General features: G+C 36.6%; 1 protein-coding gene across 4 annotated transcripts in view; it reads right to left on the bottom strand.

Annotated features, from left to right (window-relative positions):
• Positions 1–18,139, bottom strand: part of PPARG (peroxisome proliferator activated receptor gamma) — a 135,472-nt gene that overhangs the window by 109,281 nt on the left and 8,052 nt on the right. For 2 of the 4 annotated variants that reach the window (XM_006928991.4, XM_011280215.4), the window contains exon 2: positions 1,932–2,004. The gene's annotated coding sequence lies outside the window, so the exon portion shown is untranslated. Of the gene's footprint in view, positions 1–1,927; positions 2,005–18,139 lie in introns of all 4 variants that reach the window. The other 2 variants (XM_011280216.3, XM_019825091.3) reach the window with 1 other exon arrangement.

Below are 18,139 nucleotides of genomic sequence, written 5' to 3'. Positions count from 1 at the left end.
GTTGTATTCACCGAATTCCCAGACATTTAACTTAAAAACGTGATCTTCCCTCATCTTCACCATTCCAATATAAGACTCCTAATTTTAAGTTCTTGTTCAGATGTTGCCTTGGGTAATGAAGATTGGTGGACCAAGAGGTTATTAATGAGATCTAAATGCTTTCACAGTTTGGGTTTGAAAATTCAAATCAGACACTGATTGTCACCAACTAAAAACTTTGCTAAGAGATGGTTCCCGAGAAGGCAGAGCCTTGTGGAATTTTCCCACTCACAGGTCTTCCAGGGGACTGAAAGTAACTGGCTGAAGTATTAAGTGGAAATCAAGCTTGTGGAGATGGGGACTGCAGTGTGTATGGACAGGATTAAGAAACACAGCTCAAGGAGGTATCCTTGATGAAAAGAAGGCCCCTGCTTCTCTCTGTTCTAAGATCTGCAAACAAACAGAAACTCACCCTATAAATCAATGAAAATCTACTAAGAATGATTATTTAGGGACTCCAGTGTGACTTTTTTTCAAAGTTTATTTATATATTTTGTGAGAGACGGAGACAGCACGAGTAGGGGAGGGGCAGAGAGAGAGGGAGAGAGAGAATCCTGAGCAGGCTCCATGCTGCCAGTGCAGAGCCTGATGCAGGGTTCGAACTCATGAAACTCTGAGAGCATGACCTGAGCCGAAACCAAGAGCTGTATACTTAACCAACTGAGCCATCCAGGTGCCCCTCCAGTGTGACTTTTAAAGAACTTTTTATTTTGAAATAATCTGAGGCTTACAGAAAAGTGGCAAAGATAGAGAGCTCCCATGTACATTTCACCTACCTTCCCCTACTGCTAACATATTACAACCACAGTACAGTGATCTTAAACTAATAAACTGGGGCACCTGGGTGGCTGAGTTGTTAAGCGCCTGACTTTGGCTTAGGTCACGATCTCATGGCTAGTGGGTTCGAGCCCCATGTTGGGTTCTGCGCTGACAGCTCAGAGCCTGGAACCCGATTCTGATTCTGTGTCTCCCTCTCTCTCTCTCTCTCCACCCTCCCTCTCTCTCTCTCCAAAATAAATAAATATTTTTTAAAAACTAATAAATTAATGTTGTCACAATACTATAAACTACTTTATTTGGACTTCATCAGTTTTCCCACTAATGTCCCTTCTCAGTTCCAGGATCCATTCCAGGACCCCACATAGCATTTAGTTGCCATGTCTTCTTCTCCAGATCTGGGTAGTTCTTCAGTCTTTCTTCTTTTAAACAACTTTGTTGAGGTATAAGTGATATAGAAAAAACTGTACATATTTAACTGCACATTTATTTGTTCAATAATTTACCTGTATCAGTATGGAATCACATATGTGTATTTTATTTGGGGAGCTATAATTCAATACTATAGCTATTTAGTTGCTCAAATTATTTCAGCTTTGGCCATCTGGAGCTGGAAAATTTTGAGCAATAAAATAAATATCTGTAGTATCATATTTTAACCCCCCAAATAAAATACATGAGTATTGGATATTGAAATTACTTTCTCCTTTGTGAGTAGGGATCATGGTTGCATGGCCTACAGGGAACCAGGCAAGATATTACTTTTTTTTAATCTCAATTTAATTATAAATATCATAGGAACCTAAAATAATATACTTGTACTGAGACTTATTTCTAAGGATCTAAGTTATTTTTCAACTTCTAGGTCACTCTTCTATCTTTGTTTTGTCTGTGACAAATACATTACTGGGTTCTCCTTCAACTGACTGGTAAATTATATAGTAGAAGGTATTCTGATAGCCAAAATAAAATCCCTCTAAGAAATTTTACAATAAAATACTATGAAGAATTTGCATGTTCTTTTAAAAAAATACTTTAAAAATACCAATTTAATAAGTAAAACAAATTTTAATATGAATTTAATGAATAAAATAATAAATTCTGCATTTACCTACCGTGGAAGGGTGCCTCTTGTTTGAGAAAATGACCTTCTTGTACGCTGTGGCTTAAAGTTGATGTCTTTCAAATCTGAATAATTAAAACAAAAAAAACACAAAACTTTTGATATACATATACTCAAAGTTTTCAGACAACCTATGCTGCCAAAATGTACAAGCACAAATAAATTTATTTTCTCTGTTGTATTTCATTCTGAATGTTTGTTTTCCCTTATTTTTATATTCTCTAGAAGTAACCAACAGGCTACCAACAGACTCACTGTAAATCACACAGGGCTGGAGAATATTCTTAAAGAGACATGTATTAGATTCATTTCACCTACTTTCCTACTCTGTCACTGATCAGGAGTTAAGGTCCTTTATCTCATTCATCTTTTTAAAAAATTTTTTTAAAGTTTATTTATTTTTGAGAGAGAGAGAGAGAAAGAGAGAGCACACATGAGCAGGGGAGGGGCAGAGAGAGAGAGAGAGACACAGAATCTGAAGCAGGCTCCAGGCTCTGAGCTGTCAGCACAGAGCCCGACGCGGAGCTTGAACTCACAAACTGCGAGATCGTGACCAGAGCCAAAGTCGGATGCCTAACCAACTGAGCCACTCAGGCGCCCCTACTCATTCATCTTTTATGTCAAATTAATAATGACACTTACATTATTGGACAGACTTTAGAAAAACTAGATCTTAAAAGGATTAATAACCTCAAAAGACAGGTGTTTGATAAAGGTTAGAGACAGCAAAGATGCTATTTATTGAAATATAGAACTTCATTTTAGATAGCACATGGCTGTTACATGGTTACAGTAAAATTATAGGCGTGTGTCACAATCATTTAGGGACAGAAGATGCAGCACATTCCACATGGAGATTTTTAAAAGGAAAACCCAGAGAGTAGAGTACTCAAGTAAATGTGCCAAAGGTCTCAGGATTCATATCCCTGGTTCTTATGAAGGGCCCAGGGATTCTAGAATAGCTGTACATTCCATAAAGACAAAATAGCATCTAGTTCCAAAGCCTTATCATCATGGCCTTAAATGCCCCAACATCCAGACCTAATGACCTGCACAGTCTAATCGATACAGAATTCTAAATTTTTTTTAATTCTACACCTTTGTAAGCTTGGAACTTGCAAAAACTATTCTATTACTTGATACATAACATAAAAGTAGTGGATCATGAGTATAAAGTGTTATCCCATTTTGTTATTTCTAACTTGAAATATAAACTATAGCCAATGTATTTTGTTTGTTTCTCTAGCATTATTTAATACTTCTTGTTGGGAACTGAAAATTTCTTAATGTAGACTCGACATTAATAACAACTGTTTGTTTTCAGAATGGGAAATATTCTTCTATGGAAAAATCTGATTTGTTAGTGTTTCATTTCTGTATGTTTTGTTTTCTGACTGATTACTAACCTATATGAGAGCAATTTACATAAATGCTCTCTGATTTGTTAGTCAAAACCGAAGGAGTACCCACACCAAAACTATTCATTACATATAACATGTATAACACATGAGAAATAACTTTACCTATAATGGGTTACCACTTTGACATTTTTTTACACTTAATTCAACTAAAAATTCAACTGAGGTGCCTGGGTGGCTCAGACGGTTAAGGGTTTGACTTCAGCTCAGGTCACGATCTCACAGTTGGTGGGTTTGAGTCCCGTGTAGGGCTCTGTGCTGACAACTCAGAGGCTGGAACCTGCTTCAGATTCTGTGTCTCCCTCTCTCTCTCTCTCTCTCTGCTCCCCCCCCCCCCACTCATATTCTGTTTCTCTCTGTCTCAAAAATAAACATTAATTTTTTTTTTTTACAATTCAACTAACTATATGGGGGAAAAAAGGAAAGAATATTAATAAAGAAAAATTTGAAAAAATCTCCATCTGAAAAATTAAAGAATGTTGATTCCAGATTAAGGTAAATCATACTAGCAATGCTTGACACTGGTCTCAATTTCCCTTTGACATATATATGAATTCATAAAGAAGTAGACAAGAACAAAGTAAACTGCCATGTGTTCCTAGCTTGTGGCCCTAAGAGTTGGATCAAAGAGAAAATTGGGCCAGCTCCTGCAGCTTTCAGAGGCAGACAGGTTTCCATAACCTCCCCGCCGAAACCCCTCCTATAACTGAGATCAGTAATCTCCTTTCTGAACACATTCAGAATTACATTGTACCATACACTGAAGGTGTAGTTTCCAAACAGAAACTACAGTAGGGAAGAAACAAGATCCATTTGGGGGGTAATGCATACCAAGGATCTTCCACATTCTCCACCTGGTCAGTTAATTACAGATTGGTTTATACTCATTAGATTGTAAATCCTTCTACTCATCCCTATAAACCAGAGAACTAAGACTGTGAAAACAGCAGACAAACCCCTTACATTTCAAGAGAACCCACATTCAATCGGGGCTGTTCATATCTACTCATCCAACTTTTTAGGTTCTACTAAAAATCCTCATGCAGATGTAAATAGATAATAACTCGGGCCAAAGGGCAATTTAATCAGACTAATTTGTCTGAAATGGTATAAACGGCAAAAGCTGACTTTTGAAACAACTTTCAGAAAACAGAAAAATAATTAACAATGAAAACCATCAAAAACTTATCAAAGAATTACTTCCCAAAAAGCTCTGGGACTAGATAATTTTCTGAATTATTTTTTTCTAACTTTCAAGGAAGAGATCATTTTCTTGTGACAAAGTTGAATGAATAAAAACATATACAAACTTGTGGTCAAATTACTTTTTCAAAAAGAGCGTAATATTGATATTAAAAGGGTGCCTGGGTGGCTCAGTCAGTTGAGCATCCAACTTCAGCTCAAGTCACGATCTCATGGTCTGTCTGTGGGTTCGAGCCCTGTGTCAGGCTCTGTGCTGATAGCTCAGAGCCTGGAGCGTGCTTCAGATTCTGTGTCTCCCTCTCCCTCTTCTCCTCCCCCACTTGTGTTCTATCAAAAATAAATAAACATTAAATAATTTTTTAAAGAAAAAAAAGTAGTGAAAAACAAAGAGAAAAATACCAGTCCCACTTATTAATACTGATTTAAAATTATAAATAAAATGCTAATGAGCAAATCCAATCATATACTAAAGGAACAAACCACCATAATCAGGTTGGATTTACCTCAGGTAAAGATTTACCATCAGAATATCAATTAAATAACATGTCACAGCACTAGGTCATATTTTAAAAGAAATGAGATGATTATCTCAAACAATGCAAAAAATACTCAATAAAATTCAACATCCATTCTTGACATTGTTCCTTTAGAAAACTAAGAACCTTTAATAATGGGGATATTTATCTCACTCAGACTTATAACCAGTATCATCTTATTTGTGAAATATAATGACATTTCCCAAAATGTGTTCTGTAGGTAGCCAGTTCTTTAAGACTTTCCAACAGAAAAGTTCTACCATAAAAAAATTTGCACGTGTTACTCCTTTTTTTTGGAGATTAATTTATTAATCTCCAAAAGTGCATAAGAATTGAAAAAAAAACAGTAATAATCTGCCTTAACTCCTCAAACTTATTTGAACAGGTTTCTTCACTTTCTATTATTTCACTTCTCAACCCACTTTGCTACTGACACTTAAGCAAAATTTACAAGTTGTTTCCTTCTTGCTAAATTCATTAGTCTCAATTTTCAATTCTATTTATCCAAAGTTGCTCTGGTGTTTGAAACAAGTGGTTCTCCTTCAGGGAAAAATGTTCTGATTTGCAGTATTTGCCAATTTCGGTGGTATAAATACTTCCACCGTGACTGAGTTCATGCTACCAACATGACATCACTGAGCATGGAGATGGAAAGAACAGGCGAAGTGACACATGCTATACAGCATTTCTACCATACGGATATAATGAATGTGTAATGTATAATGTATACGTGATTAGGAAGGATCAACAATGTATAATGATTAGGAAGTGATGCCTGTGGTGTTTATTATGTTTGTTTTTTGTTTTTGTTTTTATTAAAAAAATTTTTTAATTATATATAGAGAGCACAAGCTGGGAAGAGGGGCAGAGGGAGAGAAAGAGAGTCCCAAGCAGGCTCTACACTCAGTACAGAGCCTGATGGGGGGCTCAATTCCATGACCCTGGGATCATGACCTGAGCCAAAATCAGAGTCAAGTGCTCAACCAACTGAGCCACCCAGGTGCCCCATACCTTTGTTGTGTTTTTTTTTTTTAACATAACTTGTTTAAGAGCAAGTATACACCACTGTATTTTAAATAATGGTTGTGGATAATAATTGGCTCACAAAAATCTTAAAATTTTAACAGCTGACTTTCACAAGCCAGTCTGAGCTGGCTCTAGCACGCTGGTGTTCTATAGTATTTGATATTTGGTTCATCCTTTATCACTGAAACTGTCTCCTTCTTTAGCTGCCTGAAGACCAGTTTCTCCTAGTTCTCATCTGGTCATATGACTACTACTAGGGTGGCTTTTCTTGGTACCTCTTCTTTCTGAGTGTTTCTATTTTATGTGTCCTGAAAGTTCCTTCTTGGCTCACCCTTTTCCATAAACACATCTGCTTGCTTATAGCTCCTCCATCTTTATCTGTAACCACAACTGTTCTCTCAAGAGTTCTAAATTTGTATTTCCAACTTTTTTTTGGACACTGCTACCTGAGATCCTTCAGGAACCTCAAACTCAACACCACCCAAACTAACAATCCATCTTCTCCCTCTAAAGAATGAAAGAAACACAACTCAACTCATAATTGGGCCACTCCTCGTTCCCTGTAAGATTAAAAGGAATTCCATTCTTTACTCAGGTATTTCAAAATTTGTTACAGAAGATTCAGTTCATAATCACAATTCACGCTTCTCATATCCCTTTTCCCTACTTCCCTTCAATTTTTTTCACACACTGCACTCTCCAAAATGTCTCCTTCACCTAAACCCCTCCTCCTCAACATTTTCTCCATTCCCAGCCCAGTAAATCCATAATCTCTCCCTCTTCCTCCCCTTTCCCAGCACTTTAAGATGCCCTCCAGCTTTTCATACCCGGTTCATTTCTACTCATTCTCCAGCAATTCCTCACAAAAACTAGGAAATGACCTTCCTTGCAAGATCAACTTTTCTAAGGGTAAAGGAACAGGGTGTTGTACTATCAAAAGAAAATTCCCTTTGGTGGACTGGGAGGAAAGTGAAAGTATATGAACTTACCCAAATGACTAATTTTTATCCCATCAAACCAAATCTTTCACTACATTCTCCCTAAATGCTGGCTGATTCCATTACAGTCCAGACTCAAGAAGGGCCAATTATATCCTTCCTTAGACTTTCACAACAGTCATATAAAACTTCCTATTAAATTTGCCTTTTGATCCTGAGATGACAAAAAAAGACTTTTGCGTAAGAGACTCAACAGGTAGAGGAAAATGGACATGAACAATCTCTTAACAGTGGTTGGTTTTAAGTGATAGTGGAATTACTGAACGTAAGTTAAAGATCTGGTGATTTACCTTGTCACAACTTACAAGAATAAGTACTTAAAGTTTCTTAGCACTTACAAGACACGCAAACTGATGCAGTCAACCAGAACAACTAAAAGTTTAGGTCTAATCCACAGTTATACCTGAATACAGTTTATATTTGTGTAGATCTAATTGTTAAGTGTGGAATGGTGGTAGTGGTAATGGTGGTGAGAGTGGGAGTGTAGACATCTCATTCTCTAGCAAATTAAATACTGCAAAATTAGGCTGTTAAAGAATACAAGACAGGGTGGCTGGGTTCAAACTATTTGGGTTCATATCCTAGTTTTATCACCTGGCAGGCTATTTTTACCTTTCTGTGCTTATTTCTTCATCTGAAAAAATAGACATAACAGTGTGTACTTTCGATGGTTGCTGGAAGAATAAAATGAGATAATGTACGCAACGCTTAAAACAGAGCCTGACACAGAATAAGTACTCAATAAACATTAATTATTACTATCAACAGCTAGATTACTCTTTTGGTGCTTGAGAACAGTCCTTTAGAAGGATAGTTTAGTGACATTTTGGCTAAGGATTTAAGCTGTGGAGTAGACTAAAGGGTAGACTGAATGGAAAGAAAGCATTCTCTAAACGTGAACTCATACGGTTACATTTATAAATCAATTATAAACTAAGTTGTCCTAGTGACAATATAACTCCAAAAAGTCATGATAGCTACTTAGGATTAGGAAGTAGAATGAGACTGTAGATTGGAAATAAAAAATGACAATTATTTGTTGAGCATCTGATATTTGTTAGCAGTGTTCTGGGCTCTGAGGATAAAGAATGAACAAAACAGACAAATGTTCCAGCTCTTGTGTAATTGCATATATGGAGATGTAATAAAAAAAAAAAAAACCTAGATCATGAAGGATCATATGATATATCTGATGTAACTGGCATTTGGAAAAAGAGATAAAACTAAGGTTGTTAGAGACAATTAGGAGTTAATTCAACAAGCTACTATGCTTTACCAGGATTTACAAATCAAGGTCTATTGACCCCCTTCTCTCAATATGAAGATCAGTGATTCAAAAAATTTTTATAAAACCAATCAAAATCCATGTGTAAATCTCAGAAAGAGCAACATAAACATTTTGTTCATGCTAAATTCAGGATAAAAAAAAATCCATACTTCATCATTTGACAAGTAGATAAAAACACATTTTATTTCCATATTCTAGTTAGAGACCTAACCAAAGACAGACAAGTTAGGAATTGGGAAACAGAGAAAAAAGGAAGAAAGCCATTAGAGGCGAGAAACAGAGAAAGGGGAAAGAAAAAAAAAAGGAAAAAAGAGAATATAGGAAATGGCAAAAATGAGGGGGAAATAAGGAGGGTGGGAAAGAGAGGAAATTAGAAGGAAAGCTAGAGCAAGAACTGAGGGGACAGCCAGAGGACCTCAAAAACCCAGATTAGTCACAGGTAATAACCTTTTATGTTTAAGCTCAGCTATTCACTGGATATAAACATCAGAAACTGTCATCATTGGTATTTCATATATTATACAGAAATTATAACCCACTAAATTATATAACCACACTGGTATTTTTACACTGATAACTACAGACAAATGCTACCTTCAGAAGACTACCCTGGCTTTTCTCTAAATTCACATTTTCCCTACTTTGGTGCCTATGCTCATACTATTTTTCCATTTGAGATGCTTTGTCCACCATCACCCCACATCCAATGAACAATACTCACTAAGTATTTATTGAGTACCTACTATATACCAGGCACTATTCTAGGCACAATTCAAAATTTTACACATATTTTAATGAAAATGGGCTATTTTAAGAAAATATTCTACTAGAACAAAAATGATTTTTCTTCTTCAGTTAACCTTTCTCTTCATTTGATACCATAAGCACTAAAAAAATAACATTCCTTACTTAAAACCATTCTAGAATTTTCCCCAAAATATAGTGAGGATAACACTCCCATAGAAGTGTAAGTCCTACAGATCCTCCAAAGTGCAATTAATCTGTATTAATTCCAGCTGCTAAATGTTGACAGTACAGTTTTGAAGCTTATAATAACTATGTCAAAATGTTAAATAGCAGGGATACCTGAGTGGTTCAGTCAGTTAAGTGTCTGACTCTTGATTTCCGCTCAGGTCACAATCTCGCAGTTCATAGGATCAAGCTCCACCTTGGGCTCTTTGTGGACAGCGTGGAGCCTGCTTGGGATTCTCTCTCTCCTTCTCTCTCTGCCCCTCCCCCACTTGCTCTCTCTCTCAAAATAAATAAATAAACATTTTTAAAAAGCTAAGTAAGAGGTGCCTGGGTGGCTCAGTCGGTTGCTCAACTTCGGTCAGGTCAAGATCTCACAACTCGGGTTCGAGCCCTGCGATGGGCTCTGTGTTGACGGCATGGCCTGCTTCAGATCCTGTGTCTCCCTCTCTCTCTGTCCCTCCCCCACTCACACTCTCTCAAAAAAAAAAAATTAAAAAAAAATAAAAGCAAAAATAATTTAAAAATAAATAAAAAGTTGAATAATAAAAGTAATTTGAAATTTCACCCCCATCAAAATGGAATCCCAAAGACATTCCAAAAATGGGTAGTCATGGCTGATCTTGTTCAACCCAAGCAATATATCACAGGAGGGAGAACGAATGATTTTAAGATCAGCAGCATGACTGTGATTTAGATAACTTGCTTCTGCAGATATAAACATCACTTGGATGAGGAACTTACCACAAATATTAAAGGTGGAATTAAATGATGGGTGAGAAGTCATTAGAACAGTACTTTCTTTAAAAAGAACTGTGGAACTAACTGTACAGACATGCTTAAAATTGAATGTGCATTCAAATTTAGGTAAACATAATTACAAATTCTGATGAAAATGTCTAGACACTTAGTATACACTGGTGTTCCAATACAGTCAACAGCGAAAGAAATATGTTCTATGAAATTAATATTATAGGCTAGGGAATTGCTAGGGATTCACCCTATAAGTCATCCGGTTTATTTGTACTATCAAACAATACGTCTTGACATTTTGCATGAATGTCTCTACTGACATAGTATTCACTTCCTCACAACGCTTCTCCCATCATTGGACAATTGCAGTAATTAGAATCCTTACATTGAGCTGAAGCATGCCTCCCTTTCATTTCTAAAAATCCTTTGACAAAGGGCTATCTAGGATACAGGAAGCTCCATAAGTCTTGCCTACTGCTATACTCTCAGTGGCTAGCACAATGTGTGACACATAGTAAACATGCCATAAAAATGAGTACATGGCTGATGACTGCCTACAGGACTCAGTCACGAAGTCCAGTCCAGTTGTCCTTCAGGGCTCCAACTCTGAGGTGAAGGAACTTTTCTTTCCAATCCTTGTGGATACTTTTACAAAATGCGAAATTATGTGGTTGAATGTCATGACAATTTAAATGCTTATGCTTCCATTTGCACTTACCTTGTACCAAGTCAGAAACTAAGGGTTTATAAGCAGATCAGTCTCATTTTCCCTACCTCTTTGTTCCTACAGGCCCTGCTCATTTTATGTCCAGATGTTGCGATAGCCTCCTGTTTTCCCTGCACCCTACTGCCAAATTAATCTCCTGATTAAATCATCCCACTCCTTTTCTCAAGACCTGGAATCTCACCACTCCTTATAAGATAAAACCCACACTCCTTTGCCTGCATTCCAGACCCTTTCTCATCTGACCTAAAATCTGTATCTCCAACCATATTTCTCCTACTCACATACACGTACTACATCCACTTCAAATGCGTTGATCTCTGCAGAGTTCCCCCCAATCCATGCTTACGCATTATTCTAGGCTTTGTTTTCTTAGGCTGGATATTCCTTTCCCCTCCTTTTAGGCTGCCTCAAACCCTGAACTTTTTTTTTCTTTGTTTTATGGGGAAAAATTCACAGAACACAAAATTAACTATTTTAAAGCGCGCAACTCAGTGGTATTATGCACATTCTTCAAGCTGTGCAACCAGCACCTCTATCTAGTTCCAAAACATTTTAATCACCTCAAAAGGAAATCCTGTACCCATTAAGCAGTCACTCCCCCTTCCCCCAGGCCCTGGCAACCACTAATCTGCTTTCTTTCTCTATGGATTTGCCTCTTATGGATATTTCACATTAAAGGAATCATACTTAATTCCCGTGTTTCTTTTTCTGTATATATTTTTTTGTTTCTCCCCAAAAGGTCACCCTGTCAATCTTTGAATTTTTCAAGTTTGTTTAACCCATCTACATGGTTTTTTCTGGGTACACCCTCCACTCCCCACCGATGTGCCATTTCCTGAACTTTTGTAGCATTTGCTTTCTGTCTTACTTATTTTAGCTCTTAATCATATACTGCTCTGAAGTATTCGTTACATGTTTCAATTTCACCCCATTTTGATTCATGTGGACTATAAACTCCTCCTTCTAGCAGTTTTGGTGTCTCCCTTTGTGCCTACAACCTACCTGAACATGTGTGCCATCCACAGTTTCCAGCCATACACAAATGAATAACAAAACTAAGGAAACAAATCTGGATCATCAGCAAGAGAAAGCTTAAAACTCATTTCAGTTCTTTCTTTTTATCAGGCTCTACCCTCCCAGCCATTTTGCTTCTCTCTCTTGGTATTTCTATCAGGGCCCTTCTTTGCCCTAGTAGGAGGTGAACAGGTGTGGCTACAGAAGGATAATGGCAGGCTGCCCAAGGGTGGAGAGTGCAAATTCCCTGCATTGATCTTTTGCTAAGGGACTCCTACCTTCATTCTATATCCACAGAGGGAAAGCCTGCTGAGAAGAGGGGGTGTACAGAGATGTCACAAGGCCATATAAAAAAAAAAGGTTCCTCTATTTGCTTTGCTTTTATATGTATATCAATTTCTTTGGTATTTTGATTTCAAGTCGCTCATAAACCCATATCTGCCTTGTGAAAGGAGATTAACTGTTAAATAATGATGGTAACACTTGTGATTCATATATGAAATAGCACAGTGATTAAATTATTTTATATACTATAAACAAATCAATAGGCCCAAACTTGATACTCTTTTATCTAATACTTAACAAAATGTTTGAAAAGGAACCTGTTCTATTTTATGCATGAGTAAGAAGTCTTAATGACATTTTACTGTACATTATTATGAGTTTTTCTCCAGCTGTAGTATTAAATAGAATTTGTTACAGTTGCTATTAGAAGCCTCCAAACAAGAATGTAAAACAGTGCTCTGGCCCTTAGGCCATTTAAAACCTGTTTTTCTGACCAGAACAACTAAAAGATCCAACACAGAATGCTGAAGTCTATAATTAACATTTTTCCCCCTTTTCATATCCCATTTTGCCCGATTTACAACAAGTAAAATGTATCTCTCTTCTGGCATTAATTTCAAATCATTATTTATCATCAAAAAATGTTAAATACAATAAAGAGTAATTTAGGGAATTCCTTAAATATGTAGAGAAGACTAGCACTGAGAATCCGATACAAGTGATATGAAAAAACCTGTCCTCAAAATCAGATCGAGTTTAAAAATATTTTTAAAGTACTTAGAATGTACCCAGCCTCCCTGTGCTACAGGCTGTGAATTAGGGAAATCAAATCAAGTTTAGAAGAATTCATAAAGTACTTCTAATGCACTCAGTCCCCAAGCTACAGGCTGTGAATTAGGGAAATCAAATCAAGTTTAGAAGTATTTATAAAGCACTTATCATTGCCAGTCCCCTGTGCTATAGGCTGTGAATTAGGGAAATCAAATCAAGTTTAGAATTTTTATAAAGTACTGATAATATACCCAGTTCCCTATGCTATAGGCTGTGAATTAGGGAAGGTATGCAGTACATATATATGTAAGAGGAATAAGAACTACAACATTCATTTCTATCCTCTATGAATTAACAATTTTTCTTGGCACACAGAATTCGTACATAAAAATTGTAAGAGGGGTACCTGGGTGGCTCAGTCGGTTAAGTGTCCAACTCCGGCTCAGGTCATGATCTCATGGTTCATGAGCTTGAGCCCGTGTCAGGCTTTGTGCTGACAGCTCAGAGCCTAGAGCCTGCTTCAGATTCTGTGTCTTCCTGTCTCTCTCTGCCTCTCCCTCACTTGTGCTCTCTCTCTCTCTCTCTCTTAAAAATAAACAAACATTTAAAAAAATACATGTAAAAAAAATTGTAAGACATGACAGCAAAGAATCAGCAAATATAAATGTGTAATACAAAATATGGGATGCATTAAATTACATTTCTGAGTAGATCTGGCTTCTAATTGTTTTCCTTCAGCTAAGATGAAAATTAGCTTGCATTTCCTGAATTCAAAAGCTGGTGGCCAGTGTAAATATTTTACATACCTTGCATGACAAAGGATATCAACCTGATGTTTTAAAATGTAATGTGCTTAATAGAGACAAATTAATCGTGTGTATGTATCGTACTTTGCTAGGATTAAAGATTGTTCCAGCAGACATAGAGAAATACACAGCATGAATCATGTGCACAACCTAAAAATGTCTTAGATTTTCTCAGCTTTTACTGTACTGTGGTTATATGCCTCCCTGGTGCTAGATGCTGGTTCACCTACCCAGCATGATATGCTCTCCAGACTAAGAAGTACTAGTTCACTGTCTCTAAGGCCATGTTTTCAGATGGGCAGATTTTATTTCCTATGTAAGGATATCTAGTGTTGAAAAGCAAGTGGTCGGTCACTCATTAAATGCTTGTGGAGTTTGTGGAATTGAATAAACTGCAGTGAAATCTGTAAAATTTGAGAGTTTTGATTATATCTGAACTATATTGCACTCTATTTTGCCATGGCAGCCTATATATGAATGGATTAATTCTATTTAACTTCACATAAGCTCCTTCAAAATGTATTTTCCTTATCGTTTTTCCCCAAAAGTGTCATGTTGTTCACAACTTACGTTTAAGTGGTTAGTAAGATATTTTCTGTCAATGTAACATCAGAACCAAAATGACAGACAATTTATATGTGAGTATAGCAATTGGAAATAGCTATAATAAATCATCTGACCAAAGGATAGTCATTTCAAATAGTATCTGAGTTTCCGTTTGCTCAAATATTATAGTCTAGATATATAAAAGTTCTTTATTGGTTTTTTTTTAACGTTTATTTCTATTTTTGAGACAGAGAGAGACAGAGCATGAACGGGGGAGGGTCAGAGAGAGAGGGAGACACAGAATCTGAAACAGGCTCCAGGCTCTGAGCTGTCAGCACAGAGCCCGACACGGGGCTTGAACTCACAGACCACAAGATCATGACCTAAGCTGAAGTCAGACGTTTAACCGACTGAGCCACCCAGGTGTCCGCTTTATTGGCTTTTAAAGAAAAGTAGCTAGGGGTGCCTGGGTGGCTCAGTCGGTTAAACATCCAACTTGGTGTCAGGTCACCATCTTGCTGTTCACGACGAGTTTGGGCTCTGTGCTGACAGCTCAGAACCTGGAGCCTGCTTCAGATGCTGTGTCTCCCTCTCTCTCTGCCCATCCCTGCTCACGCTCTCTGTCTCTCAAAACTGAATAAACATTTAAAAAAAAATTAAAGAAAAGTAGCTAACTTTATTTCCTGGGGGGGAGGGGATTTTAAAAAATATTTTAATGGGATAGTCCCAGTGAACTTTGTTTTACATTTCTATTAAGTATAAATAATTTTTCATAAGTAATTAGGTTACAAATTCACTTGTATAATTCACCCCTTAAATATTTTCACTGTGAGAGGTGCCTGGGTGGCTCAGTTAGTTAAGTGTCTGACTCTTGATTTCGGCTCAACTTATCAGGTCATCATCTCAGGTTTGGTTTCTGAGTTCGAGCCCCGTGTTGGGCTCTGCGCTGACAGTTTGAGGTCGGCTTGGGATTCTGTGTCTCTCTCTGCCCCTCCCCCACTTGCACACAAGCACTTTTTCCTCGCCCTCAAAATAAATAAATAAATAAAAATTTAAAAGTGTATATATATATATATATATTCACTGTGAGAACATTTAAAATAAATCTTTTGCAAAGTGAATAATCACCTTGTCATTTGGATTTTCAATTAACAGTAGTACCCTATTAACAAAGGGTGCATTGTACCTTCTTTGTTAATAAATTTAATAAATTAAATAAATTTAATAAATTAAATAAATTTAATAAATTAAATAAATTTACTGAGAAGACAGAAAGTAATGCAATAATACATTATTCATAGTATATAATACATACATATGAACTAAAATAATATAGTAATAAGGGACCCAGGAAAAATATTCAAGGACACAGGTTTTCCCCTACTTCATACGCAACTCAAAGACAGCTGTCTGACTCCATGTTGGTCTAGCAATGCTGCCTACTCACAGGACATAGGCCAACCTGTGGCTTCTTTAGATACCACCTCTCCCACTACTGTTCTTGTTAAATCTAGTTGACAATAATCATAAACCCTAGGAGAGATGGAAATTGTTAGTCTTGTTCATTGCTTTATCCTTCTTCTCTAAAACAGCTCGTGGCACAAAGAAGGAGCTCAATAGATATTTGTTGAATAAATAAATCTTCGTTAAAAAGGAGCTTCTTCTCAGTCAATCTGTCCTTCGAGGTATCATCACATGAAGTTTGTGTTAACCACAAATTCTAAGTGCTATAAACTGAATTTTGTTAGCTGAAGTTTACCTTGTATTAAGGACTAAATTATCAGAAACGGGGAAGATAGAAAGAAGAGAGAAATATTCAATATTCCAGATACAAAATTTATAAAAGCTTTTACAACTGTTTTCATTTAGATAAAGGTTATTCTAAAGACATCAAGCTGGGGCGCCTGGGTGGGTCAGTTGGTTAAGTGTCCGACTTCCGCTCAGGTCATGATCTCGTGGTCTGTGAGCTCTAGCCCTGCGTCGGGCTCTGTACTGACAGCTTAGAGCCTGGAGCCTGTTTCAGATTCTGTGTCTCCCTCTCTCTCTGACCCTCCCCCATTCATGCTGTGTCTCTCTCTGTCTCAAAAATAAATAAACGTTAAAAAATTAAAAAAAAAAAAGACATCAAGCTGATATAAACTCAAAAGAGGTTCCAAAGAAAGTGACAAGAAAAATGTAACCTGTAATCTGGTTCAAAGGTAAAACCACTTAATTTTCCCTTTGGGATTTCTAGAACAATGCAACAGAAAAAAGGAAAAATGAATTAATTCAAAGGCTATTGCTCTGGCCTGTTGTATGCACATATACTTGTATGTATATTATGTATTGCTCTATGTTTATTTATATATTATATTAAATACACATTACATATATAATATACTAAAAATATACCTTTTAGGGATACCTGGGTTGCTCAGTTGGTTGAGCATACAACTTCAGCTCAGGTCATGATCTCATGGGTCATGGGTTTAGGCCCCATGTCAGGCTCTGTGCAGACAGCCCAGAGCCTGGAGCCTGCTTCAGATTCTGTGTCTCCCTCTCTCTCTGCCCCTCTCCACCCCTTCTCTCTCAAAAATAAATAAACATTAGAAATTTGAAAAATAAATAAAAAATAAAAGCTCTGTTTGTCAGTGTATGCTAAAGATCAAATAGGGAACATAAATATAAACCAAATCAAATCTTATGTATGGCTGAGAAAATTAAGAAGCTGTAACAGAGATGGGATATTCTTCTCCTTCCAAATAGAGGCTAGTCAAGCAAAGACTACAGAGGAGACCAAAATGTGGAATTAAAGTAAGTATGAAATAAAATTGGATATAACCAAAAAGAATTCATGTAGTGTCTTACCATTATCTTCACTAGCTTTCAAGGAATAAAATAGGTAGAGGATTCTCAATGTTTGATTTGCTCTTTCCCTTGGTTTTTACTGATAAGAGTTACAGATATACTAAAAAACAGAAAAGCTATAAATGTATGCTTTTAGTTACAGATGTAATTTTATATTACTGGCTAAACTTTGGAAAAGAGGGAAAAATATAAACAATTTTAAAACCCTCACTATTTAACATAACTCTCATAATTTTTGTATATTCCTTCCCTTGCAGACATTTTCATACACATACATTTATATAAGGTTGTAGTCAATAGTGCAAATACATTTTATGCTACTTTCAATATTTTTCAGATTTGTTATCATTTTCTAAATTGTCATTGATGAGTGTGTAACATTCTACCTAGTGATTACACCATAATTTACTTAACTGTTTCCCTGCTATTGAATAAGTTACTTCTAAATGTTGGTCCCTATAACAATGCTTTTATGAAAGTCTCTGTGTATATTTTTTTTCCTATATCCTGCATATCTTCGGGAAATGTTCCACAAGTATGAGTACAGCATCCCAGTGTTTGATACACTGCCTGGTCTCTTTCTAAGCAGCCAGAACTCAATCATAGTGACATCAGAAATATATAAAAGTACAAGTTTCTTCAATTCCAGAACAAAAATTTTAGAATTAAAAAAAATTATCATCAATAATCACTAGGAAGGGTACACAGATGTTCTATTATTAAACTAGAATTGAGGCGTATAAATCCATTATCTTGTAAGTCTGTTTAATGTGAAACCTCTGGGGGTGAATCATCCCCAGTGAGCTTATAAAACCAAGTCCTGAAGTTGTAGTATTTGAACTTGGAGTATTTGGAGACTCAGGATTCCTGACGACCATTCTAAGGTAAGAGGAACCAGTAACACTCAGACTATGAAGTGAGCCGGCTAGTCTCTCTTGACACAAGCTTACTGACAACACTGAGCTTCTTTAAGTAATACAATGGAGTTAATTTTACAGGATGATGCCAAGAGA

The sequence above is a fragment of the Felis catus genome, chromosome A2, assembly GCF_018350175.1.
Source record: "Felis catus isolate Fca126 chromosome A2, F.catus_Fca126_mat1.0, whole genome shotgun sequence".
Taxonomy (NCBI): domain Eukaryota; kingdom Metazoa; phylum Chordata; class Mammalia; order Carnivora; family Felidae; genus Felis; species Felis catus.
Note: the sequence above shows the minus strand (reverse complement) of the source record. Positions and strands in the feature narration are given on the sequence as shown.